Below are 27,316 nucleotides of genomic sequence, written 5' to 3' on the forward strand. Positions count from 1 at the left end.
CTTTTTATTACGAATAAAATCTGAGGAAATTTAAAATAATTTACCGAAAAGTGAGAAAATTCCAATGAAAAGGATAAATCCAAAAGTACATCACCGTCCGCTGCCTCCGCATCTACATCGTTATTATTTTCCAATTAATTGATTTTTTGCTGTGCAATTTTTGTTATTTGGATTCAGAAAAAAATTTTGAGTCGCCATTTAGAAGGGCCTTTCAAACACAGTGTGCTTCCCATTTATTTTTGAAAAGCTCTGCTTTTTGCTATGTTACCGGCTGAAGGTTACTTCAACTTAGAATTAGGAGCAGTGACTGCTACTAATGTCGTGGAAAATTTTAGGTGAATAGGTCTCCCTACCTCCATTGTCTTCTCAACATAGTAACTCGAAAAACCCAGAAAAACTCTCCTATCTCATGAAAAAATACCAGAGTGGAGGAGTTGCCAACTTCGACGAGAAAATGGATCAGTAGTTTTTGTAGAAATCAAGGGAGATATAGCCTGGTGGCATAACACTATGCTGGACTTCGTAATGCTCATCTCAGCTGACCACTGTATGGCTCTCTCTTCAAGCAAAAAACGGAGTGTTAATTTCCGCTGACTTCTTCAACATATGAAAAAGCGGTATTGCAGAAGCAAGTTGATGAGAAAAGGACCGAAAAAAGAAGCGAAAAGAAAAACGAAAAACCGAAGGCGACAAAAAAAAACGGCAGGATCCGTTGACCAGAACGCTCAAAAAATCGTTATCAGAACACTACTGATAGTTAGTATTGATCTTTTTCAGAACACTTTGCGTTTAATTAGAATAAAATTGGAGGAAATTTAAAATAATTTTGTCGAAATGTGAGAAAAGTCCAAAAAAAGGATAAATTCGAAAGTACATCAACGTCTGCTGACTCCGCACCGCTTGATGGTTATTTCTTGGAGCAGAAAAGTTATGAGTTTTTGTTACTGGTAAATTTTAATGAAAGTTAATCTTAGTGTTGTCGATTGGAGAAGGCAAGCCCGATAAAAACTTAAAAAAACCTAATTGACATCACCGTCTGCTGCCTCAGCATCTAAATCGTTATTATTTTCTATTAAATTGATTTTTTGCTGTGCAATTTTGTTATTTGAATTCAGAAAAAAAATTTTGAGTCGCCATTTAGCAGGGCCTTTCCAACACTGTGTGCTTCCCATTAGTTTTTGAAAAGCTCTGCTTTTTGCTATGTTACCGGCTAAAGTTTACTTCAACTTAGAATTAGGAGCAGTGATTGCTACTAATGTGGTGGAAAAATGTAGGTGATTAGGTCTCCCTACCTCCATTGTTTTCTCAACATAGTAACTCGAAAACCCCGGAAAAACTCTCCGATCTCATGAAAAACTACCAGAATGGAGGAGTTGCCCACTTCGGCGAGAAAAAGGTTCCAGTAGTTTTTGTAGAATTCAAGGGAGTTATAGCCTGGTGGCATAACACTATGCTGGACTTCGTGTGGCTCATCTCAGACCCAAATCGCACTCAGATCAACCACTGGCTGTCTCTCTTTTCAAGCAAAAACGGAGTGTTAATTTCCGCTGACTTCTTCAACATATGAAAAAAGCGGTATTGCAGAAGCAAGTTGATGAGAAAAGGACCGAAAAAAGAAGCGAAAAGAAATACGAAAAATCTAAGGCGACAAAAAAAACGGCAGGATCCGTTGACCAGAACGCTCGAAAAATCGACATCAGAACACTACTGATAGTTAGTATTGATCTTTTTCAGAACAATTTGCGTTTAATTAGATTGGGAAAAACAACTTTTTATTACGAATAAAATTTGAGGAAATTTAAAATACTTTTGTCGAAAGGTGAGAAAAGTCCAATAAAAATGGTAAATACGAAAGTATATCACCGTCCGCTGCCTCCGCATCTACATCGTTATTATTTTCCATTAAGTTGATTTTTTTGCTGTGCAATTTTTGTTATTTGGATTCAGAAAAAAAATGTTCAGTCGTCATTTAGCAGGGCCTTTCAAACACAGTGTGCTTCCCATTTATTTTTGAAAAGCTCTGCTTTTTGCTATGTTACCGGCTAAAGTTTACTTCAACTTGGAATTAGGAGCAGTGACTGCTAATAATGTGGTGCAAAAATTTAGGTGGTTAAGTCTGTCTCCCTACCTCCATTGTCTACTCGACATAGTAACTCGAAAAACCCAGAAAAACTCTCCGATCTCATGAAAAACTACCAGAATGGAGAGTTGCCCACTTCGGCGAGAAAGTGGTTCCAGTAGTTTTTGTAGAATTCAAGGGAGATATAGCCTGGTGGCATAACACTATGCTGGACTTCGTGTGGCTCATCTCAGACCCAAATCGCACTCAGATCAACCACTGGCTGGTTCTTTCTTCAAGCAAAAAACGGAGTGTTATATTCCGCTGTTTTCTTCAACATATGAAAAAACGGGTATTGCAGAAGCAATTTGATGAGAAGAGGACTGAAAAAAGAAGGAAAAAAAAACGGAAAATCAAAGGCGACAAAGAAAAGGCAGGATCCGATGACCATAACGCTCAAAAAATCGCCATCAGAGCACTACTGATAATTAGTATTGATCTTTTTCAGAACAATTTGCGTTAAATTAGATTGGGAAGAACAACTTTTTGTTACGAAAAAAATTTGAGGAAATTTAAAATAATTTTGTCGAAAGGTGAGAAAAGTCCAATAAAAAGGATAAATCTGAAAAAACATCACCGTCTGCTGCCTCCGCACCGCTTGATGGTTATTTCTTGGAAAAGAAAAAATATGAATTCTGGTTACAGGTATATTTTAATGAAAGTTAATCTTAGAGTTGTCGATTGGAGAAGGCAAGCCCGATCAAAATGAAAAAACCTAAACGACATCACCGTCTGCTGTCTCCGCATTTAAATCGTTATTATTTTCCATTTAATTGATTTTTTGCTGTGCAATTTTTGTTATTTGGATTCAGAAAAAAAAATTTTTGAGCCTAATTTAGCAGGGCATTTCAAACACTGTGTGCTTCCCATTAATTTTTGAAAAGCTCTGCTTTTTGCTATGTTACCGGCTGAACTTTACTTCAACTTAGAATTAGGAGCAGTGACTACTAGTAATGTGGTGCAAAAATGTAGGTGAATACCTCCATTTTTTACGCAATATAGTGTCTCGAAAAACCCCGAAAAACTCTCCAATCTCATGAAAAACTACCAAAATGGAAAAGTTGCTCGCTTCAGCGAGAAGTTGGTTCCAGAAGTTTTTGTAGAATTTAAGGGAGACATAGCCTGGTGGCATAACACTATGCTGGACTTCGTATTGCTCATCTCAGACCCGAATCACACTCAGATCAACCACTGCCTAACTCTTTCTTCAAGCAAAAAACGGAGTGTTATATTCCGCTGACTTCTTCAACATATGAAAAAGCGGTATTGCAGAAGCAAGTTGATGAGAAAAGGACCAAAAAAAGAAGCGAAAAAAATACGGAAAATCAAAAGCGACAAAGAAACGGCAGAATCCGATGACCAGAACGCTCAAAAAATTGTCATCAGCACACTCCTGATGTTTAGTATTGATCTTTTTCAGAACAATTTGCGTTAAATTAGATTGGGAAGAACAACTTTTTGTTACGAAAAAAATTTGAGGAAATTTAAAATAATTTTGTCGAAAGGTGAGAAAAGTCCAATAAAAATGATAAATCCGAAAGTACATCACCGTCCGCTGCCTCCGCATCTACATCGTTATTATTTTCCATTAAGTTGATTTTTTGCTGTGCAATTTTTGTTATTTGGATTCAGACAAAAAGTTTTCAGTCGCCATTTAGCAGGGCCTTTCAAACACAGTGTGCTTTCCATTTATTTTTGAAAAGCTCTGCTTTTTGCTATGTTACTGGCTAAAGTTTACTTCAACTTAGAATTAGGAGCAGTGACTGCTAATAATGTGGTGCAAAATTCAGGTGGATAGGTCTGTCTCCCTGCCTCTATTGTCTACTCGCCATAGTAACTCGAAAAACCTAGAAAAACTATCCAATCTCATAAAAAATTACCAAAATGGAGGAGTTGCCCACTTTAGCGAGAAGTTGATTCCAAAAGTTTTTGTAAAATTTAAGGGAGACATAGCCTGGTGGCATAACACTTTTGCTGGACTTCGTGTTGCTCATCTCAGACCCGAATCACACTCAGATCAACCACTGCCTGGCTCTTTCTTCAAGCAAAAAACGAAGTGTTAATTTCCGCTGACTTCTTCAACATACAAAAAAGCGGTATTGCAGAAGCAAGTTGATGAGAAAAGGACCGAAAAAAGAAGCGAAAAGAAATACGAAATATCTAAGGCGACAAAAAAAACGAAAGGTTTCGTGGACCAGAACGCTCGAAAAATCGTCATCAGAACACTACTGATAGTTAGTATTGATCTTTTTCAGAACAATTTGCGTTTAATTAGATTGGGAAGAACAACTTTTCATTACGAATGTAATTTGAGGAAATTTAAAATACTTTTGTCGAAAGGTGAGAAAAGTCCAATAAAAATGATAAATCCGAAAGTAAATCAACGTCTGCTGATCCGCACCGCTTGATGGTTATTTCTTGGAGTAGAAAAGTTATGAGTTTTTGTTACGGGTATATTTTAATGAAAGTTAATCTTAGAGTTGTCGATTGGAGAAGGCAAGCCCGATCAAAATTAAAAAAACCTAATTGACATCACCGTCTGCCGCCTCCGCATCTAAATCGTTATTATTTTCCATTAAATTGATTTTTTGCTGTGCAATTTGGATTCAAAAAAGAAAATTTTGAGTCGCCATTTAGCAGGTCCTTTCAAACACTGTGTGCTTCCCAATAATGTTCGAAGAGCTCTGCTTTTTGATTTGTTACCGGCTGAAGTTTCCTTCAACTTAGAATTAGGAGCAGTGACTGCTAGTAATGTGGTGCAAAAATTTAGGTGAATAGGTCTCCCTACCTCTATTGTCTACTCGACATAGTAACTCGAAAAACCCAGAAAAACTTTCCAATCTCATAAAAAATTACCAAAATGGAGGAGTTGCCCACTTCAGCGAGAAGTTGGTTCCAAAAATTTTTGTAGAATTTAAGGGAGACATAGCCTGGTGGCATAACACTATGCTGGACTTCGTGTTGCTCATCTCAGACCCGAATCACACTCAGATCAACCACTGCCTGGCTCTTTCTTCAAGCAAAAAACGGAGTGTTATATTCCGCTGACTTCTTCAACATATGAAAAAGCGGTATTGCAGAATCAAGTTGATGAGAAAAGGACCGAAAAAAGAAGCGAAAAGAAATACGGAAAATCAAAGGCGACAAAGAAGCGGCAGGATTCGATAACCAGAACGCTCAAAAAATCGTCATCAGAACACTACTGATAGTTAGTATTGATCTTTTTCAGAACAATTTGCGTTTAATTAGATTGGGAAGAACAACTTTTTATTACGAATAAAATTTGAGGAAATTTAAAATAGGTGGTTCCAAAAGTTTTTGTAGAACTTAAGGGAGACATAGCCTGGTGGCATAACACTATGCTGGACTTCGTGTTGCTCATCTCAGACCCGAATCACACTCAGATCAACCAATGCCTGGCTCTTTCTTCAAGCAAAAAACGGAGTGTTAATTTCCGCTGACTTCTTCAACATACGAAAAAGCGGTATTGCAGAAGCAAGTTGATGAGAAAAGGACCGAAAAAAGAAGCGAAAAGAAATACGAAATATCTAAGGCGACAAAAAAACGAAAGGGTCCGTGGACCAGAACGCTCGAAAAATCGTCATCAGAACACTACTGATAATTAGTATTGATCTTTTTCAGAACAATTTGCGTTTAATTAGATTGGAAAGAACAACTTTTTATTACGAATGTAATTTGAGGAAATCTAAAATACTTTTGTCGAAAGGTGAGAAAAGTCCAATAAAAATGATAAATCCGAAAGTACATCAACGTCTGCTGACTCCGCACCGCTTGATGGTTATTTCTTGGAGTAGAAAAGTTATGAGTTTTTGTTACGGGTATATTTTAATGAAAGTTAATCTTAGAGTTGTCGATTGGAGGAGGCAAGCCCGATCAAAATTAAAAAAACCTAATTGCACATCACCGTCTGCCGCCTCCGCTCCTAAATCGTTATTATTTTCCATTAAATTGATTTTTTGCTGTGCAATTTTTGTTATTTGGATTCAAAAAGAAAATTTTGAGTCGCCATTTAGCAGGTCCTTTCAAACGCTGTGTGCTTCCCAATAATGTTTGAAAAGCTCTGCTTTTTGATTTGTTCCGGCTGAAGTTTACTTCAACTTAGAATTAGGAGCAGTGACTGCTAGTAATGTGGTGCAAAAATTTAGGTGAATAGGTCTCCCTACCTCCATTGTCTACTCGACATAGTAACTCGAAAAACCCAGAAAAACTCTCCAATCTCATAAAAAATTACCAAAATGGAGGAGTTGCCCACTTCAGCGAGAAGTTGGTTCCAAAAATTTTTGTAGAATTTAAGGGAGACATAGCCTGGTGGCAAAACACTATGCTGGACTTTGTGTTGCTCATCTCAGACCCGAATCACACTCAGATCAACCACTGCCTGGCTCTTTCTTCAAGCAAAAAACGGAGTGTTATATTCTGCTGACTTCTTCAACATATGAAAAAGCGGTTTTGCAGAAGCAAGTTGATGAGAAAGGGGCCAAAGAAAAGAAGCGAAAAGAAATACGGAAAATCAAAGGCGACAAAGAAGCGGCAGGATTCGATAACCAGGACGCTCGAAAAATCCTCATCAGAACACTACTGATAGTTAGTATTGATCTTTTTCAGAACAATTTGCGTTTAATTAGATTGGGAAGAACAATTTTTTATTACGAATAAAATTTGAGGAAATTTAAAATACTTTTGTCGAAAGGTGAGAAAAGTCCAATAAAAATAATTAATCCGAAAGTACATCAACGTCTGCTGACTCCGCACCGCTTGATGGTTATTTATTGGAGTAGAAAAGTTATGAGTTTTTGTTACGGGTATATTTTAATGAAAGTTAATCTTAGAGTTGTCGATTGGAGAATGCAAGCCCGATCAAAATTAAAAAAACCTAATTGACATCACCGTCTGCCGCCTCCGCATCTAAATCGTTATTATTTTCCATTAAATGGATTTTTTGCTGCGCAATTTTTGTTATTTGGATTCAAAAAAGAAAACTTTGAGTCGCCATTTAGCAGGCCCTTTCAAACACTGTGTGCTTCCCAATAATGTTTGAAAAGCTCTGCTTTTTGATTTGTTACCGGCTGAAGTTTACTTCAACTTAGAATTAGGAGCAGTGACTGCTATTAATGTGGTGCAAAAATTTAGGTGAATAGGTCTCCCTACCTCCACTGTCTACTCGACATAGTAACTCGAAAAACCCAGAAAAACTCTCCAATCTCATAAAAAATTACCAAAATGGAGGAGTTGCCCACTTTAGCGAGAAGTTGGTTCCAAAAGTTTTTGTAAAATTTAAGGGAGACATAGCCTGGTGGCATAACACTATGCTGGACTTCGTGTTGCTCATCTCAGACCCGAATCACACTCAGATCAACCACTGCCTGGCTCTTTCTTCAAGCAAAAAACGGAGTGTTATATTCCGCTGACTTCTTCAACATATGAAAAAGCGGTATTGCAGAAGCAAGATGATGAGAAAAAGGACCAAAAAAAGAAGCGAAAAGAAATACGGAAAATCAAAGGCGACAAAGAAGTGGCAGGATTCGATGACCAGAACGCTCGAAAAATCGCCATCAGATCACTACTGATAGTTAGTATTGATCTTTTTCAGAACAATTTGCGTTTAATTAGATTGGGAAGAACAACTTTTTATTACGAATAAAATTTGAGGAAATTTAAAATACTTTTGTCGAAAGGTGAGAAAAGTCCAATAAAAATAATTAATCCGAAAGTACATCAACGTCTGCTGACTCCGCACCGCTTGATGGTTATTTATTGGAGTAGAAAAGTTATGAGTTTTTGTTACGGGTATATTTTAATGAAAGTTAATCTTAGAGTTGTCGATTGGAGAAGGCAAGCCCGATCAAAATTAAAAAAACCTAATTGACATCACCGTCTGCCGCCTCCGCATCTAAATCGTTATTATTTTCCATTAAATGGATTTTTTGCTGCGCAATTTTTGTTATTTGGATTCAAAAAAGAAAACTTTGAGTCGCCATTTAGCAGGCCCTTTCAAACACTGTGTGCTTCGCAATAATGTTTGAAAAGCTCTGCTTTTTGATTTGTTACCGGCTGAAGTTTACTTCAACTTAGAATTAGGAGCAGTGACTGCTATTAATGTGGTGCAAAAATTTAGGTGAATAGGTCTCCCTACCTCCATTGTCTACTCGACATAGTAACTCGAAAAACCCAGAAAAACTCTCCAATCTCATAAAAAATTACCAAAATGGAGGAGTTGCCCACTTTAGCGAGAAGTTGGTTCCAAAAGTTTTTGTAAAATTTAAGGGAGACATAGCCTGGTGGCATAACACTATGCTGGACTTCGTGTTGCTCATCTCAGATCCGAATCACACTCAGATCAACCACTGCCTGGCTCTTTCTTCAAGCAAAAAACGGAGTGTTATATTCCGCTGACTTCTTCAACATATGAAAAAGCGGTATTGCAGAAGCAAGATGATGAGAAAAAGGACCAAAAAAAGAATCGAAAAGAAATACGGAAAATCAAAGGCGACAAAGAAGTGGCAGGATTCGATAACCAGAACGCTCGAAAAATCGCCATCAGATCACTACTGATAGTTAGTATTGATCATTTTCAGAACAATATGCGTTTAATTAGATTGCGAAGAACAACTTTTCATTACGAATGTAATTTGAGGAAATTTAAATTAATTTTGTCGAAAGGTAAGAAAAGTCCAATAAAAAAGATAAATCCGAAAGTACATCAACGTCTGCTGACTCCGCACCGCTTGATGGTTATTTCTTGGAGTAGAAAAGTTATGAGTTTTTGTTACGGGTATATTTTAATGAAAGTTAATCTTAGAGTTGTCGATTGGAGAAGGCAAGCCCGATCAAAATTAAAAAAACCTAATTGACATCACCGTCTGCCGCCTCCGCATCTAAATCGTTATTATTTTCCATTAAATGGATTTTTTGCTGCGCAATTTTTGTTATTTGGATTCAAAAAAGAAAACTTTGAGTCGCCATTTAGCAGGCCCTTTCAAACACTGTGTGCTTCCCAATAATGTTTGAAAAGCTCTGCTTTTTGATTTGTTACCGGCTGAAGTTTACTTCAACTTAGAATTAGGAGCAGTGACTGCTATTAATGTGGTGCAAAAATTTAGGTGAATAGGTCTCCCTACCTCCATTGTCTACTCGATATAGTAACTCGAAAAACCCAGAAAAACTCTCCAATCTCATAAAAATTACCAAAATGGAGGAGTTGCCCACTTTAGCGAGAAGTTGGTTCCAAAAGTTTTTGTAAATTTTAAGGGAGACATAGCCTGGTGACATAACACTATGCTGGACTTCGTGTTGCTCATCTCAGACCCGAATCACACTCAGATCAACCACTGCCTGGCTCTTTCTTCAAGCAAAAAACGGAGTGTTATATTCCGCTGACATCTTCAACATATGAAAAAGCGGTATTGCAGAAGCAAGATGATGAGAAAAGGACCAAAAAAAGAAGCGAAAAGAAATACGGAAAATCAAAGGCGACAAAGAAGTGGCAGGATTCGATAACCAGAACGCTCGAAAAATCGCCATCAGATCACTACTGATAGTTAGTATTGATCATTTTCAGAACAATTTGCGTTTAATTAGATTGCGAAGAACAATTTTTTGTTACGAAAAAATTTTGAGGAAATTTAAATTAATTTTGTCGAAAGGTAAGAAAAGTCCAATAAAAAAGATAAATCCGAAAGTACATCAACGTCTGCTGACTCCGGACCGCTTGATGGTTATTTCTTGGAGTAGAAAAGTGATGAGTTTTTGTTACGGGTATATTTTAATGAAAGTTAATCTTAGAGTTGTCGATTGGAGAAGGCAAGCCCGATCAAAATTTAAAAAAACCTAATTGACATCACCGTCTGCCGCCTCCGCATCTAAATCGTTATTATTTTCCATTAAATGGATTTTTTGCTGCGCAATTTTTGTTATTTGGATTCAAAAAAGAAAACTTTGAGTCGCCATTTAGCAGGCCCTTTCAAACACTGTGTGCTTCCCAATAATGTTTGAAAAGCTCTGCTTTTTGATTTGTTACCGGCTGAAGTTTACTTCAACTTAGAATTAGGAGCAGTGACTGCTATTAATGTGGTGCAAAAATTTAGGTGAATAGGTCTCCCTACCTCCATTGTCTACTCGACATAGTAACTCGAAAAACCCAGAAAAACTCTCCAATCTCATAAAAAATTACCAAAATGGAGGAGTTGCCCACTTTAGCGAGAAGTTGGTTCCAAAAGTTTTTGTAAAATTTAAGGGAGACATAGCCTGGTGGCATAACACTATGCTGGACTTCGTGTTGCTCATCTCAGACCCGAATCACACTCAGATCAACCACTGCCTGGCTCTTTCTTCAAGCAAAAAACGGAGTGTTATATTCCGCTGACTTCTTCAACATATGAAAAAGCGGTTTTGCAGAAGCAAGTTGATGAGAAAGGGACCAAAAAAAGAAGCGAAAAGAAATACGTAAAATCAAAGGCGACAAAGAAGCGGCAGGATTCGATAACCAGAACGCTCGAAAAATCGCCATCAGATCACTACTGATAGTTAGTATTGATCATTTTCAGAACAATATGCGTTTAATTAGATTGCGAAGAAAAATTTTTTGTTACGAAAAAATTTTGAGGAAATTTAAATTAATTTTGTCGAAAGGTAAGAAAAGTCCAATAAAAAAGATAAATCCGAAAGTACATCAACGTCTGCTGACTCCGCACCGCTTGATGGTTATTTCTTGGAGTAGAAAAGTTATGAGTTTTTGTTACGGGTATATTTTAATGAAAGTTAATCTTAGAGTTGTCGATTGGAGAAGGCAAGCCCGATCAAAATTAAAAAAACCTGATTGACATCACCGTCTGCCGCCTCCGCATCTAAATCGTTATTATTTTCCATTAAATGGATTTTTTGCTGCGCAATTCTTGTTATTTGGATTCAAAAAAAAAATTTTGAGTCGTCATTTAGCAGGCCCTTTCAAGCACTGTGTGCTTCCCAATAATGTTTGAAAAGCTCTGTTTTTTGATTTGTTACCGGCTGAAGTTTACTTCAACTTAGAATTAGGAGCAGTGACTGCTATTAATGTGGTGCAAAAATTTAGGTGAATAGGTCTCCCTACCTCCATTGTCTACTCGATATAGTAACTCGAAAAACCCAGAAAAACTCTCCAATCTCATAAAAAATTACCAAAATGGAGGAGTTGCCCACTTTAGCGAGAAGTTGGTTCCAAAAGTTTTTGTAAAATTTAAGGGAGACATAGCCTGGTGACATAACACTATGCTGGACTTCGTGTTGCTCATCTCAGACCCGAATCACACTCAGATCAACCACTGCCTGGCTCTTTCTTCAAGCAAAAAACGGAGTGTTATATTCCGCTGACATCTTCAACATATGAAAAAGCGGTATTGCAGAAGCAAGATGATGAGAAAAGGACCAAAAAAAGAAGCGAAAAGAAATACGGAAAATCAAAGGCGACAAAGAAGTGGCAGGATTCGATAACCAGAACGCTCGAAAAATCGCCATCAGATCACTACTGATAGTTAGTATTGATCATTTTCAGAACAATTTGCGTTTAATTAGATTGCGAAGAACAATTTTTTGTTACGAAAAAATTTTGAGGAAATTTAAATTAATTTTGTCGAAAGGTAAGAAAAGTCCAATAAAAAAGATAAATCCGAAAGTACATCAACGTCTGCTGACTCCGGACCGCTTGATGGTTATTTCTTGGAGTAGAAAAGTGATGAGTTTTTGTTACGGGTGTATTTTAATGAAAGTTAATCTTAGAGTTGTCGATTGGAGAAGGCAAGCCCGATCAAAATTAAAAAAACCTAATTGACATCACCGTCTGCCGCCTCCGCATCGTTATTATTTTCCATTAAATGGATTTTTTGCTGCGCAATTTTTGTTATTTGGATTCAAAAAAGAAAATTTTGAGTCGCCATTTAGCAGGCCCTTTCAAACACTGTGTGCTTCCCAATAATGTTTGAAAAGCTCTGCTTTTTGATTTGTTACCGGCTGAAGTTTACTTCAACTTAGAATTAGGAGCAGTGACTGCTATTAATGTGGTGCAAAAATTGAGGTGATTAGGTCTCCCTACCTTCATTGTCTACTCGACATAGTAACTCGAAAAACCCAGAAAAACTCTCCAATCTCATAAAAAATTACCAAAATGGAGGAGTTGCCCACTTCAGCGAGAAGTTGGTTCCAAAAGTTTTTTGTAGAATTTAAGGGAGACATAGCCTGGTGGCATAACACTATGCTGGACTTCGTGTTGCTCATCTCAGACCCGAATCCCACTCAGATCAACCACTGCCTGGCTCTTTCTTCAAGCAAAAAACGGAGTGTTATATTCCGCTGACTTCTTCAACATATGAAAAAGCGGTTTTGCAGAAGCAAGTTGATGAGAAAGGGACCAAAAAAAGAAGCGAAAAGAAATACGGAAAATCAAAGGCGACAAAGAAGCGGCAGGATTCGATAACCAGAACGCTCGAAAAATCGTCATCAGAACACTACTGATAGTTAGTATTGATCTTTTTCAGAACAATTTGCGTTTAATTAGATTGGGAAGAACAACTTTTTATTACGAATGTAATTTGAGGAAATTTAAATTAATTTTGTCGAAAGGTAAGAAAAGTCCAATAAAAAAGATAAATCCGAAAGTACATCAACGTCTGCTGACTCCGCACCGCTTGATGGTTATTTATTGGAGTAGAAAAGTTATGAGTTTTTGTTACGGGTATATTTTAATGAAAGTTAATCTTAGAGTTGTCGATTGGAGAAGGCAAGCCCGATCAAAATTAAAAAAACCTAATTGACATCACCGTCTGCCGCCTCCGCATCTAAATCGTTATTATTTTCCATTTAATGGATTTTTTGCTGCGCAATTTTTGTTATTTGGATTCAAAAAAGAAAATTTTGAGTCGCCATTTAGCAGGCCCTTTCAAACACTGTGTGCTTCCCAATAATGTTTGAAAAGCTCTGCTTTTTGATTTGTTACCGGCTGAAGTTTACTTCAACTTAGAATTAGGAGCAGTGACTGCTATTAATGTGGTGCAAAATTGAGGTGAATAGGTCTCCCTACCTTCATTGTCTACTCGACATAGTAACTCGAAAAACCCAGAAAAACTCTCCAATCTCATAAAAAATTACCAAAATGGAGGAGTTGCCCACTTCAGCGAGAAGTTGGTTCCAAAAGTTTTTGTAGAATTTAAGGGAGACATAGCCTGGTGGCATAACACTATGCTGGACTTCGTGTTGCTCATCTCAGACCCGAATCACACTCAGATCAACCACTGCCTGGCTCTTTCTTCAAGCAAAAAACGGAGTGTTATATTCCGCTGACTTCTTCAACATATGAAAAAGCGGTATTGCAGAAGCAAGATGATGAGAAAAGGACCAAAAAAAGAAGCGAAAAGAAATACGGAAAATCTAAGGCGACAAAGAAGTGGCAGGATTCGATAACCAGAACGCTCCAAAAATCGCCATCAGATCACTACTGATAGTTAGTATTGATCATTTTCAGAACAATTTGCGTTTAATTAGATTGCGAAGAACAATTTTTTGTTACGAAAAAATTTTGAGGAAATTTTAATTAATTTTGTCGAAAGGTAAGAAAAGTCCAATAAAAAAGATAAATCCGAAAGTACATCAACGTATGCTGACTCCGCACCGCTTGATGGTTATTTCTTGGAGTAGAAAAGTTATGAGTTTTTGTTACGGGTATATTTTAATGAAAGTTAATCTTAGAGTTGTCGATTGGAGAAGGCAAGCCCGATCAAAATTTAAAAAAACCTAATTGACATCACCGTCTGCCGCCTCCGCATCTAAAACGTTAATATTTTCCGTTAAAATGATTTTTTGCTGTGCAATTTTTGTTATTTGGATTCAAAAAAGAAAATTTTGAGTCGCCATTCAGCAGGTCCTTTCAAACACTGTGTGCTTCCCAATATTGTTTGAAAAGCTCTGCTTTTTGATTTGTTACCGGCTGAAGTTTACTTCAACTTAGAATTAGGAGCAGTGACTGCTAGTAATGTGGTGCAAAAACTTAGGTGAATAGGTCTGCCTACCTCCATTGTCTACTCGACATAGTAACTCGAAAACCCCAGAAAAACTCTCCAATCTCATAAAAAATTACCAAAATGGAGGAGTTGCCCACTTCAGCGAGAAGTTGGTTCCAAAAGTTTTTGTAGATTTGAAGGGAGACATAGCCTGGTGGCATAACACTATGCTGGACTTCGTGTTGCTCATCTCAGACCCGAATCACACTCAGATCAACCACTGCCTGGCTCTTTCTTCAAGCAAAAAACGGAGTGTTCTATTCCGCTGACTTCTTCAACATATGAAAAAGCGGTATTGCAGACGCAAATTGATGAGAAAAGGACCGGAAAAAGAAGCGAAAAGAAATACGGAAAATCCAAGGCGACAAAGAAGCGGCAGGATTCGATAACCAGAACGCTCGAAAAATCGCCATCAGATCACTACTGATAGTTAGTATTGATCATTTTCAGAACAATTTGCGTTTAATTAGATTGCGAAGAACAACTTTTTGTTACGAAAAAACTTTGAGGAAATTTAAATTAATTTTGTCGAAAGGCAAGAAAAGTCCAATAAAAAAGATAAATCCGAAAGTACATCAACGTCTGCTGACTCCGCACCGCTTGATGGTTATTTCTTGGAGTAGAAAAGTTATGAGTTTTTGTTACGAGTATATTTTCATGAAAGTTATTTAAGAGTTGTCTATTGGAGAAGAAAACCCGATCAAAATGAAAAACATAAACGACGTCACCGTCTGCTGCCTCCGCATCTGAATCGCAAAAATTTTCCATTAAATCGATTTTTTGCTGTGCAATTTTTGTTAATTGAATTCAGAAAAAAAATATTTGAGTCGCAATTTAGCAGGGCCTTTCAAACACTGTGTGCTTCCCATTAATGCTTGAAAAGCTCTGCTTTTTGCTATGTTACCGGCTGAACTAAACTTCAACTTAGAATTAGGAGCAGTGACTACTAGTAATGTGGTGCAAAAATGTAGGTGAATACCTCCATTTTTTACGCAATATAGTGTCTCGAAAAACCCCGAAAAACTCTCCAATCTCATGAAAAACTACCAAAATGGAGGAGTTGCCCACTTCGTCGAGAAGGTGGTTCCAGAACTTTTTGTCGAATTCAAGGGAGATATAGACTGGTGGCATAACACTATGCTGGACTTCGTGTTGCTCATCTCAGACCCAAATCACACTCAGATCAATGACTGGCTGGCTATCTCTTCAGGCAAAAAACGGAGTGTTAATTTCCAATGACTTCTTTAACATATGAAAAAGCGGTATTGCAGAAGCAAGTTGATGAGAAAAAACCGAAAAAAGAAGCGAAAAGAAATACGGAAAATCAAAGGCGACAAAGAAACGGCAGGATTCGATGAACAGAACGCTCAAAAAATCGTCAACAGAACACTAATGATAGTTAGTATTGATCTTTTTCAGAACAATTTGCGTTTAATTAGATTCCGAAGAACAACTTTTTGTTACGAATAAGTTTTGAGGAATTTTAAATTAATTTTGTCGAAAGGTAAGAAAAGTCCAATAAAAAAGATAAATTTGAAAGTACATCACCGTCTGCTGCCTCCGCACCGCTTGATGGTTATTTCTTGGAGTAGAAAAGTTATGAATTTTTGTTACGAGTATGTTTTAAGGAAAGTTATTTAAGAGTTGTCGATTGGAGAAGGCAAACCCGATCAAAATGAAAAAAACCTAAACGACGTCACCGTCTGCTGCCTCCGCATCTGAATCGCAAAAATTTTCCATTAAATTGATTTTTTGCTGTAAAATTTTGTTATTCGGATTCAGAAAAAAATATGTTGAGTCGCCATTTAGCAGGGCCTTTCAAACACTGTGTGCTTCCCATTAATGCTTGAAAAACTCTGCTTTTTGCTACGTTACCGGCTAAAGTTTACTTCAACTTAGAATTAGGAGCAGTGACTGCCATTAATGTGGTGCAAAAATTTAGGTGAATAGCTCTCCCTACCTCCATTTTCTACGCAATATAGTGTCTCAAAAAACCCAGAAAAACTCTCCAATCTCATGAAAAGCTACCAGAATGGAGGAGTTGCCCACTTCGTCGAGAAGGTGGTTCCAGAACTTTTTGTCGAATTCAAGGGAGATATAGACTGGTGGCATAACACTATGCTGGACTTCGTCTGGCTCATCTCAGACCCAAATCACACTCAGATCAACCACTGGCCGGCTATCTCTTCAAGCAGAAAACGGAGTGTTATTTTCCGCTGACTTCTTCAGCATATCAAAAAGCGCTATTGCAGAAGCAAATTGATGAGAAAAGGACCAAAAAAAGAAGCGAAAAAAATATGGAAAATCAAAGGCAACAAAAAACGGCAGAATCAGATTACCAGAACGCTCAAAAAATTGTCATCAGAACACTACTGATAATTAGTATTGATCTTTTTCAGAACAATTTGCTTTTAATTAGATTGCGAAGAACAACTTTTTATTACGAATAAAATTTGAGGAAATTTAAAATACTTTTGTCGAAAGGTGAGAAAAGTCCAATAAAAATGATAAATCCGAAAGTATATCACCGGCCGCTGCCTCCGCATCTACATCGTTATTATTTTCCATTAAGTTGATTTTTTGCTGGAGACATAGCCTGGTGGCATAACACTAAGCTGGACTTCGTGTTGCTCATCTCAGACCCGAATCACACTCAGATCAACCACTGCCTGGTTCTTTCTTCAAGCAAAAAACGGAGTGTTATATTCTGCTGACTTCTTCAACATATGAAAAAGCGGTATTGCAGAAGCAAATTGATGAGAAAAGGACCGAAAAAAGAAGCAAAAAGAAATACGGAAAATCAAAAGCGACAAAGAAACGGCATAATCCGATGACCAGAACGCTCAAAAAATTGTCATCAGCACACTCCTGATGTTTAGTATTGATCTTTTTCAGAACAATTTGCGTTTAATTAGATTCCGAAGAACACTTTTTTGTTTCGAATAAAATTTGTAACAAAAATTTGAATCGCAAAAATTTTCCATTAAATTGATTTTTTGCTAAGAAATGTTGTTATTTGGGTTAAGAAAAAAAAATTTTGAGTAGCCATTTAGCAGGGCTTTTCAAACACTGTGTGCTTCCCATTAATGCTTGAAAAACTCTGCTTTTCCCTATGTTACCGGCTAAAGTTTACTCCAACTTAGAATTAGGAGCAGTGACTGCCATTAAGGTGGCCAAAAATTTAGGTGAATAGCTCTCCCTACCTCTATTTTCTACGCAATATAGTGTCTCCAAAAACCCAGAAAAACTATCCAATCTCATGAAAAACTACCAGAATGGAGGAGTTGCCCACTTCGTCGAGAAGGTGGTTCCACAAGTTTTTGTCGAATTCAAGGGAGATATAGACTGGTGGCATAACACTATGCTGGACTTCGTGTTGCTCATCTCAGACCCAAATCACACTCAGATCAACCCCTGGCTGACTATCTCTTCAAGCAAAAAACGGCGTGTTAATTTCCGCTGACTTCTCAACATATGAAAAAAGGGTATTGCAGAAGCAAGTTGACGAGAAAAAGAAACGGCAGGATCTGATGACCAGAACGCTCAAAAGATTGTCATCAGAACACTACTGATAGTTAGTATTCATTTTTTCAGAGCAATTGGTGTTGTATAAGATAGGTAAAAACAACTTTTAATTACGGATAAAATTTAAGGAAAGTTCAATTTTGGTTAGTTGGAAGGTGAAAGCAAGTTCGATTTAAATGACAAATCCTAACGTACATCACCGTCTGTTGCCTCCGCACCGCTTGATAGTTATTTCTTGGAGTAAAAAACTTTGTTACGGGTATATTTTAATGAAAGTTCATCTTAGAGTTGTCGATTGGAGAAGGCAAGTCCAATCAAAATATAAAAAAAACTAAACGACATCACCGTCTGCTGCCTCCGCATCAAATAATTGTTAAAATTTTCCAGTAAATTGATTTTTTTTGCTGTGCAATTTTTGTTATTTGGATTCAGAAAAAAAAATGTTTGAGTCGCCAATTTAGCAGGGCCTTTCAAACACTGTGTGCTTCGCATTTTTGTTTGAAAAGCTCTGCTTTTTGCTGCGTTATCGGCTGAAGTTTAGTTCAATTTAGAATTAGGAGCAGTGACTGCTACCAATGTGGTGCAAAAATTTATTAGGTGAACAGGTCTCCCTACCTCCATTGTCTACCCATTAGAGTAGCTCGAAAAACTCTCCAATCTGATGAAAAACTACCAGAATCGAGGAGTTGCCCACTTCGGCGAGAAGGTGGTTCCAGAAGCTTTGTCGAATTCAAGGGAGATATAGCCCGTTGGCATGACGCTATGCTGGACTTCGTGTTGCTCAACTCAGACCCAAATCACACTCAGATCAACCACTGTCTGGCTCTTTCTTCAAGCAAAAAAACGGAGTGTTATATTCCACTGACTTCTTCAACATATAGAAAAGCGTTATTGCAGAAGCAAGTTGATGAGAAAAAGACCAAAAAAAGAAGCGAAACGAAATACGGAAAATCTAAGGCGACAAAGAAACGGCACGATCAAATGACAAGAACGCTCAAAAAGTCGTCATCACAACACTACTGATAGTTAGTATTCATCTTTTTCAGAGCAATTTGTGTTAAATAAGATAGGTAAAAACAGCTTTTTATTACGGATAAAATTTAAGGAAATTTCAAATTTGGTTAGTCGAAAGGTGAAAGCAAGTCCTATATAAAGGACAAATTCTAAAGTACATCATCGTCTGGTGCCTCCGCACCGCCTGATGGTTATTTCTTGGAGTAGAAAAGTTATGAGTTTTTATTACGGGTATATTTTAATGAAAGTTCATCTTAGAGTTGTCGATTGGAGAAGGCAAGCCCAATCAAAATATAAAAAAAACTAAACGACATCACCATCTGCTGCCTCCGCATCCAATAATTGTTAAAAGTTTCCAGTAAATTGATTTTTTTTTGCTGTGCAATTTTTGTTATTTGGATTCAGAAAAAAAAATGTTTGAGTCGCCAATTTAGGAGGGCCTTTCAAACACTGTGTGCTTCGCATTTTTGTTTGAAAAGCTCTGCTTTTTGCTACGTTACCGGCTGAAGTTTAGTTCAATTTAGAATTAGGAGCAGTGACTGCTACCAATGTGGTGCAAAAATTTATTAGGTGAACAGGTCTCCCTACCTCCATTGTCTACCCATTAGAGTAGCTCGAAAAACTCTCCAATCTGATGAAAAACTACCAGAATCGAGGAGTTGCCAGAACGCTCAAAAGATTGTCATCAGAACACTACTGATAGTTAGTATTCATTTTTTCAGAGCAATTGGTGTTGTATAAGATAGCTAAAAACAACTTTTAATTACGGATAAAATTTAAGGAAAGTTCAATTTTGGTTAGTTGGAAGGTGAAAGCAAGTTCGATTTAAATGACAAATCCTAACGTACATCACCGTCTGTTGCCTCCGCACCGCTTGATGGTTATTTCTTGGAGTAAAAAACTTTGTTACGGGTATATTTTAATGAAAGTTCATCTTAGAGTTGTCGATTGGAGAAGTCAAGCCCGATCCAAAGAAAAAAAAGTAAACGACATCACCGTCTGCTGCCTCCGCATCCAAGAATCGTTAAAATTTTCCGGTAAATTGACTTTTCGCTATGTAATTTTTTTTTTTGCATTCAGAAAAAAAGTAAATTTTGAGTCGCCAATTTAGCAGGGCCTTTCAAACCTTGTGTACTTCCAATTTATTTGTGCTGCCAATTAATTTTCCTGCTTCCGATTAAAGTTTGAAAGGCCCTGCTAGCGGTTATTTCAACTTGTAATATTGAGCAGTATATTACTACCCTGTTATCCAAAAAATTTGGTAAGTAGGTCTCCCCTCTCCAATTTCTACCCAAAATAGTATCTGCCCCCCGTTATCCCGATATAATATCCCCTCTCACAATATATGTATGTATTTCTGCCGAGTTTCTAATTCATGGCCTCGAGCTCGATTTTCTCGTATTTTTTTGCGTCGGGTTCTAATGTGGCAGGTGCTTATGTGGCATTCTTCAGTGAATACTAGAATTTTTATGGTGGCCTTTTTCAAAACCAATACAAAGCGCGAAAGTGAACTCCAAAATTTTGCAAATATCCACGTTTTGAATCCAAGTACCTGAATTCAAAACGTGGTCATTTGCAAAATTTTGTAGTTCACTTTCGCGCTTCGTATTGGTTTTGAAAAAGTCCACCATGAAAATTCTAGTATTTATTGAAGAATCAGTTAAGAAAGCGGAACACCGCATTGTGTAACCATTTGAGGACCTTCCTGCAAAGCCAGAATTGACACTTTCAAGGGTAATCCGCGCAAAAGCTAAAAAAAATCTCCAATGTCAAGAAAAACTACCAGAGTGGACGAGTTGCACACTTCCGCGGGAAAGTGGTTCCAGAAGTTTTTGCCGAATTCAAGAGAGATTTTGCCTGGTGGCATAACACCATGATGGACTTCGTATTGCTCAACTCAGACCCAAAACACCCTCACATCAACCACTGGCTGGCTTTCTTTAAACGAAAAAAAAAACGGAGAATCAGATTCCGCTGATATCTTCAACATGCCAAAAACCGGCATTGCAGAAGCAAATTGATGATGAAAGAACTGAAAAAATAAGCCAGAGGAAATACGGAACATCAAAGACGGCAAATAAAACGGCAGGATCTGATGACCAAAATACTCATAGATTCGTCATCAGAAGACGAAGTCCCCAATCCGTAGAGGCGTGCAGCAAGATTAGTTTCAACTTCGGATTCAACTTTCTGTATCATTACTGATAGTAAGTATCCATCTTTTTCAGAGCATTTCGTGTTGTATAAATAGGAAAAACAATTTTTTATCACGGATAAAATTTGAGGAAAGTTCAATTGTGGCTAGTCAAAAGGTGAAAGAAAGTCCGATTCAAACGACAAATCCGAAAGTACATCACCGTCTGCTACGTCCGCGCCGCTTGATTATTTGAGTTATTGTTATGGGCAAATTTTATTTAAAAACCATGTTAGAGTTGTCGATTGGAGAAGGCAAGCCCAATCAATTTGAAGAAATCTAAACGACATCACCGTCGGCTGCCTCTGCATCCATTAATGGTTAGTATTTTTATGTTAATTGATTTTTCGCTGTGCAATTTTTGTTGTTTGGATTCAGAAAAATATTTTTTTTTGTGTCGACAGTTTAGCAGGGCCTTTCAAACTGTGTGTGCTTCCAATTTATTTGTGCTGTCAATTATTTTTTTTTACTTCCGATTATTGTTTGAAAGGCCCTGCTAGCGTTTAATTCAACTTGGAACTTGGATCAGTGATTACTACCCCTGTGGTCCAAAACTTATGGTAAATAGGTCTCCCCTCTCCATTGTCTACCCAATGTAGTATCTGGCCCTCGTTGTCCCAATATCGTATCTCCTCTCGTAAAAAATGTAGGTCTTTCTGCCGAATTTCAAACCTTGAAGGTCGATTTTTTTCGCGTCGAGTTCTAATCTGCCAGGTGCTTAACAGATACTTAGACGCAAAACGTTGAAACTTGCAAAATTTTGGTTCTTCAATTTCACGCTTTGTATTGGTTTTGAAAAATGTCACCATCAAAGATCCAAAACTTATTGAAGAAAGGAGAACCGCATTGTCGAATCATTTGACCTTCCTGCAAAGTACGAATAGACACTTTCAAGGTTAATTCTTGCAAAAAACCCAGAAAAACTATCCGATGTCATGAAAAACTACCAGAATGGAGAAGTTTCTCGTTTCGACGAGAAGGCGGTTCCAGAAGTTTTCCTCGAACTTAAGAGAGAGGTTTAGCCTGGTACAAAATATTATTACAGATAAAATTTAAGGAAAATTCAGTTTAAGTTTGTCGAAAGGTGAAAGCAAGTCCGATAAAAATGACAAATCCGATAGTACATTACCGTCTGCTGCCTCCGCACCCCATGACGGTTAGTTCTTTGGGTAAAAAAGTTATGAGTTTTTATTACGGCATATTTATTGAAAGCTCGCATTGGAGTTGTCGATTGGATAAGGCAAGCCCGATCAAAATGAAGAAATCGAAACTAGATCACTGCCTGCTGCCTCCGCATCCATTAATGGCTAGTATTTTCGAGTTAATTGATTTTTTGCTGTTAATTGATTTTTTGAAGTTTTGCTATTTGAAGTTAGAAAATCATGCAATTGTTGTGGGGAAACTCCGAAATGAAGAACTGTAGTTATAGCTTTGTGCACAAGATAGCTAACTTTCTTCAGACAACCACTTACGGTCTTTTTGTTTAGATATGTCTAAAACAGATTAGCATCAGTTCGAAAACAAGCGTGACACTTCTCTTTGGAATATCCAGGTGACATATTTGTCAGAAGATGAGGCTGACACAAATGGTACTTTTAGATGGCAAGAAGAGCTTGTCTTGCCAGGTACGACACCAATATTAAATTCGGCGCTACTTTGTTAAACTTTGCTGATAACTTAGTTTGATTTATGACAAATTCGTGATATGGTTTTGTATGTTAGTCCTAAAGGACATTAAAGACTGCTCATTTATTATATAAGAAAATTTCAACCATTTTAAACATGTATGTGCAAGTTTTTTTATATTTGCTTTTATTTGAAAAATATACCGGTTGTAATAAGTTACTTGCAGGATTGGTTGGAGCAAAAAAAAAGAATTCAGAACGGGCATGTTTTAAAAAACTTTTTGTAGAGGCAATTTCATTATATTACTCTGCTTGAGCTAAAGCAGTTGAGTTCCATTATCCGGGCAAAATGTAGAAAATTGACGGACCCTTTAAACGCGTTTTCGTGAAATTGAATTAAATTAAGAAGGTTATGAAGACAGTTTCTAAGAACTAATTCGAAATAAAATTGTGCAACTTGTTTATAGGTTCATACTAAGTGAATCATTTCGATGCAACAATTTTCAAGCTTACCCGGCATCGAAAGCAAGGAGATTCTGCATAAGGCCTATTTTAAGTGCATCAAACTATACGAAGCTGTTTCATGTTGAAACAAGCAGCGCTCTATTCCACTCTACACAAAACTTTGTGAAGAGAAAAGTCCATAACGTGATCTATTAAGAGATTTGGCCTTGACCTGCCCGCCCAGGATTGCTTCATTTTAACTACCAAGCCTGCCTCCAATAATCAATTGGCTCGCAAAAAATTAGTTGTTGTTCTGATCAAGCTAACTAAATAATGAAACTTTGAATAATTTCAGGTTAAGCCATATCGTAAATCGGTTTGAAAAATTTACGGCTTCATAGAACGAATCGGTTCCCGAAAAATTGAAGTTTTTTAAGCAAGCTAGTCAAGCTATGAGTCTTTGAAAATTTTCAAAATGTTCTATGAAGCAACTCGGATGGCGAAACTTTGTTTTTCTAAGGAAGCTATTCAAGCGATGAAACATTGAAATATTTCAAGTTGTTTTATAGAGCGAATCAGTCGGCGAAAAGTTAGGTTTCTCTTAGTAAGCTATTTCAAACGTTCCACAAAGAAAACAGGATTGCAACAGATTCAAGTTTTTCTACGCAAGCTATTGAGCGAAAATTTTGAAACTTTTTTATGGTGCAAATCGGGCGGCAAAACAATGAACTTTTGTAGTTTTTGAAGTTTTTCAGTAAGTTGAATGTCGAAAATTTTAAGTTTTATATTTGGGCCATTCAAGTGACAAATCTGAATAATTTTAGTTATTTCATAAAGTGTATCGGATAGCATAAAAATGAATTTTTTTCTTTTGCAGCCATTCAACCGACGAAAAACTTTTTATTTTTTTTTTCATAGACGAAATCGGTTTTCAAAAAAATTCATTTTTCTAAGCAAGCTTTTTAAGCTAAGAAACTTTGAAACAAAGCAAATTGGATGGCAAAAAATTACTTTATATTCAAAAGCCATTTAAGCGACGAAAATTTGAGTGGTTTAAAATTGCTTCATAGAAAGAATCGATCCGCGAAAAATCAACCTTTTATTAAAACTAAAATTTTATAGACTGATCCGCTTCGCAAAAAAAATAAAATTTGTCTAAGCAAGCTATTCAAGCTATGAGAGTGAAACATTTCAATTTGTTGGTTAGAGGTAACCAATTTGAAAAAAATCTTAAGTTTTCCATGCAAGCTATTCAAGCAAGGAAAACTTTAAGGTTATTAAATAGAGCAATCAGTGAGCAAAAAACTTTCTTAAGCTATTCATGTTCTGATTTTTGTTTCAACTTATCAAGCAATCGAATAGCGAAAAAAGTGAATTTTATTTATTGCACCATTCAAACAATAAAACTTTCAAATGTTTCAAGTACTGCCATAGACCAAATTAGAAAATTTCCAAATTTTCTAAGCAAGCTATTCAAGCTATGAATCTTTGAAACAAATTAAGACGAATCAGATAACGAAAAAATAAAACTTTCTGCTGAAGCCATTCAACCGATGACATTTCGAAATATTTGAAATTTTTTTCATAGAGTTAACTTGAAGTTTTTCTTTTGGAGCCAATAAAACGATGGAACTAAGACATGTTTCATAGACCAAAGTTATTAGCAAAAAAAAACAAATTTTGCTTGGCTAGCTATTTGGCTTAAGCTTTGAAAGGCTTCAATTTATTTCTTAAACCGAATCGGTTGGACGAAAACTTATGTTTTCTTGAGCAAGCTGTACAAGCTATGAAATATTTCAAGCCATTTCATCGACTGTTTCCATCTTGAACAAGATTAAGTACTTCTGAGCAAGCTATTCAGGCTATGAAACATTTCAAGTTATTTCATCGACTGTTTCCATCTTGAACATAAGTTTTTCGAAGCAAGCTATTCAGGCTATGAAACATTTCTATCAAACTCGTAGATCAAATCGAAGCATAAAAAAGTTGAATTTCTCTAAACAAGCTATTCAAGCTATCAAAATTTCAGTTGCTTCAAGTTATTTTATGCACAAATCAGTTCGCAAAAGTTCATCGCAAGCTACTCAAGCTATGAAACTTAAAGTTATTCCGTGAGCCGAATCGGCTCGCGAAAAGTTTCAGTTTTTCTAAGCGAGCTTGTTTTTATGCCAAGAAACGCTGAAATATTTCAGTTTACTTCATGGGGTGAATCGGTTCGCAAAAATTCTTTCTTAGCATGGAAGTTGCTGTTTTTAGTGGATTCGTGTCTGACTGAAATGAATGTAAACACAAAATTTGAGACAAAAATTAAGCTGGTACTGTCTAGCCTTGAAGTTGGGTCAAGTTCATCTTTCTCTGATAATTGCTCTGAATAATTTTTGAAGGTTATGCTCGATAAAAAAAGTTAAACGTTGCGTCCATAGCGCATTAAGACTTTCATTTAATATATAAGATATTTATGCGTTAACCAATTCAATTTCTTAATGTTACGAATTTTCAAATACTAAAAAAGGCGCCTAAAGCTATTGAAAGCAACTTAAAACTTAAGAATTGATATCATTTTAAGTCAATAAAAAAACTAGGTGAATTGCTGGTGACTTTAAGCTGATTTAAGTGAAATATACTTCAATATAACTAGCGTATAACGCACCTCCAGTGCTTCGAATTTTCAAAAACTCAAAAACCTATTCTCTGAGTGTAGTATGACAGCACCAAATTACAGGGTTCGTAACTACAAATTTTGCAAAGTTTTTTATTCAAGTTTTTTATACAAATTTTGAAGAACCATAAAAATTCTTGAAGTTTCATATAAGTTCTTCGAATAATTTTAGATGAACTAAGAAACGTCACATTTGGGAAACTGAACGCAATTGAGCAGTCGCATTTGGTCGCAAGATTTGCAACTCCTGAGAGTTCTCTTACAGTACCCAACTACAACGTTGGGAAATTCAAATTTTGAGAAACTTCACCTTAAGTTTTGTAAAAAAAGATATTCACATCTCGAAAACTACCAAAATTTGAGCAGTCTTTTTTGATGGCAATATTCGCAATCCTTGAAAGTACACGACGACAGGGTTGGGAATTTCAGTTTAGCGAATTATTTTGTAATTTGAGTTTTCTGAAAAATTCACAAAAATCGTCGTATCTCTTAAACAAAAAAGATTTGGGCATTCTTAATTAAAGGTCAAATTTGCAACCACTAAGATTACTCTGACAGCCCCTCAATTACAGGTTAGGAAATTCAAACTTCATTTCTGGAAAACTTCACAAAAACGTCATATCTGAAAAACTACAAGGATTTGAGCAGGCAAATTGGGAAGCAGAACTCGCAACTCCTGAGAGTACCCTGACATTTAGTGAAAAATTTTATACTTAAGTTTTCTGAAAAAATTCGAAAAAAACCTTAAAAAAACGTCATTTCTCAAAAACTACGGGAATTTGAGCAGCCACATTCAGAGGCAAGATTCGCAACCCCCTGAGAGTACCCTCACAGATTCCAATAACAGGATTGAGATCTTCAAACTTTCGGAATTTTTAACATTCTAGTTTTATTGAAAATTTCGGAGAAAATCATAAAAAACGTCATATCTCGATAACTACACAGATTTGAGCCGTCATATTTGGCGGCAAAATTCGCAAATCCTGAGAGTACCCTGACAGAGTCTCACTACAGAGATGGTAATTTCCAGTTTTATTAAATTTTTTATATCTAAGTTTTCGAAAAATTTTGAAAAAAATCCAAAAAAAAAACATCATATCTCAAAAACTACAGATTTGAGCAGCCATAATCAGAGGCAAGAGCTATAATCAGACCCTCACAATATCCAACAACAGGATTGAGATCTTCAAGGTTTTAGAAACTTTTAAAATCTATGTTTTTGAAAAAATCATAAAAAACGTTATATCTCGAAAACTAAAATGATTTGAGATTTGAGAATTGGAGGCAAGATTCGCAAGCCCTGAGAGTACCCTGACACCACCCAACTACAGGGAAAGAATTTTAAAAATTGACAAATATTTCTAAATTAAATTTTCTAGAAATTTTTGAAAAATCTCGAAAATTGCCTATCTCGTAAACTAAAAGGATTTGGTTATTCATATATGGAGGCCAGAATCGCAAAACCTGGGAAAACTCTGACAATATCCTATTATTGGGTTGCTAATTTCAAACTTGATGAAATAAACACTGAATTTAAACTGGAAAATTGAAAAAAACCGTATTGGAATATACGATATACCTCAAACGTGAAAAAAAAAAATTTGTTAAACATGCAAAAATAATACGTTGAAAAAGCTTAAACATGGCGAGATAGTGAAGTTCGCATTTAAATATATAATAAATACTGCGCAA

The sequence above is a fragment of the Symsagittifera roscoffensis genome, chromosome 1 (genome assembly GCF_963678635.1).
Source record: "Symsagittifera roscoffensis chromosome 1, txSymRosc1.1, whole genome shotgun sequence".
NCBI classification, from domain to species: Eukaryota; Metazoa; Xenacoelomorpha; order Acoela; family Convolutidae; genus Symsagittifera; species Symsagittifera roscoffensis.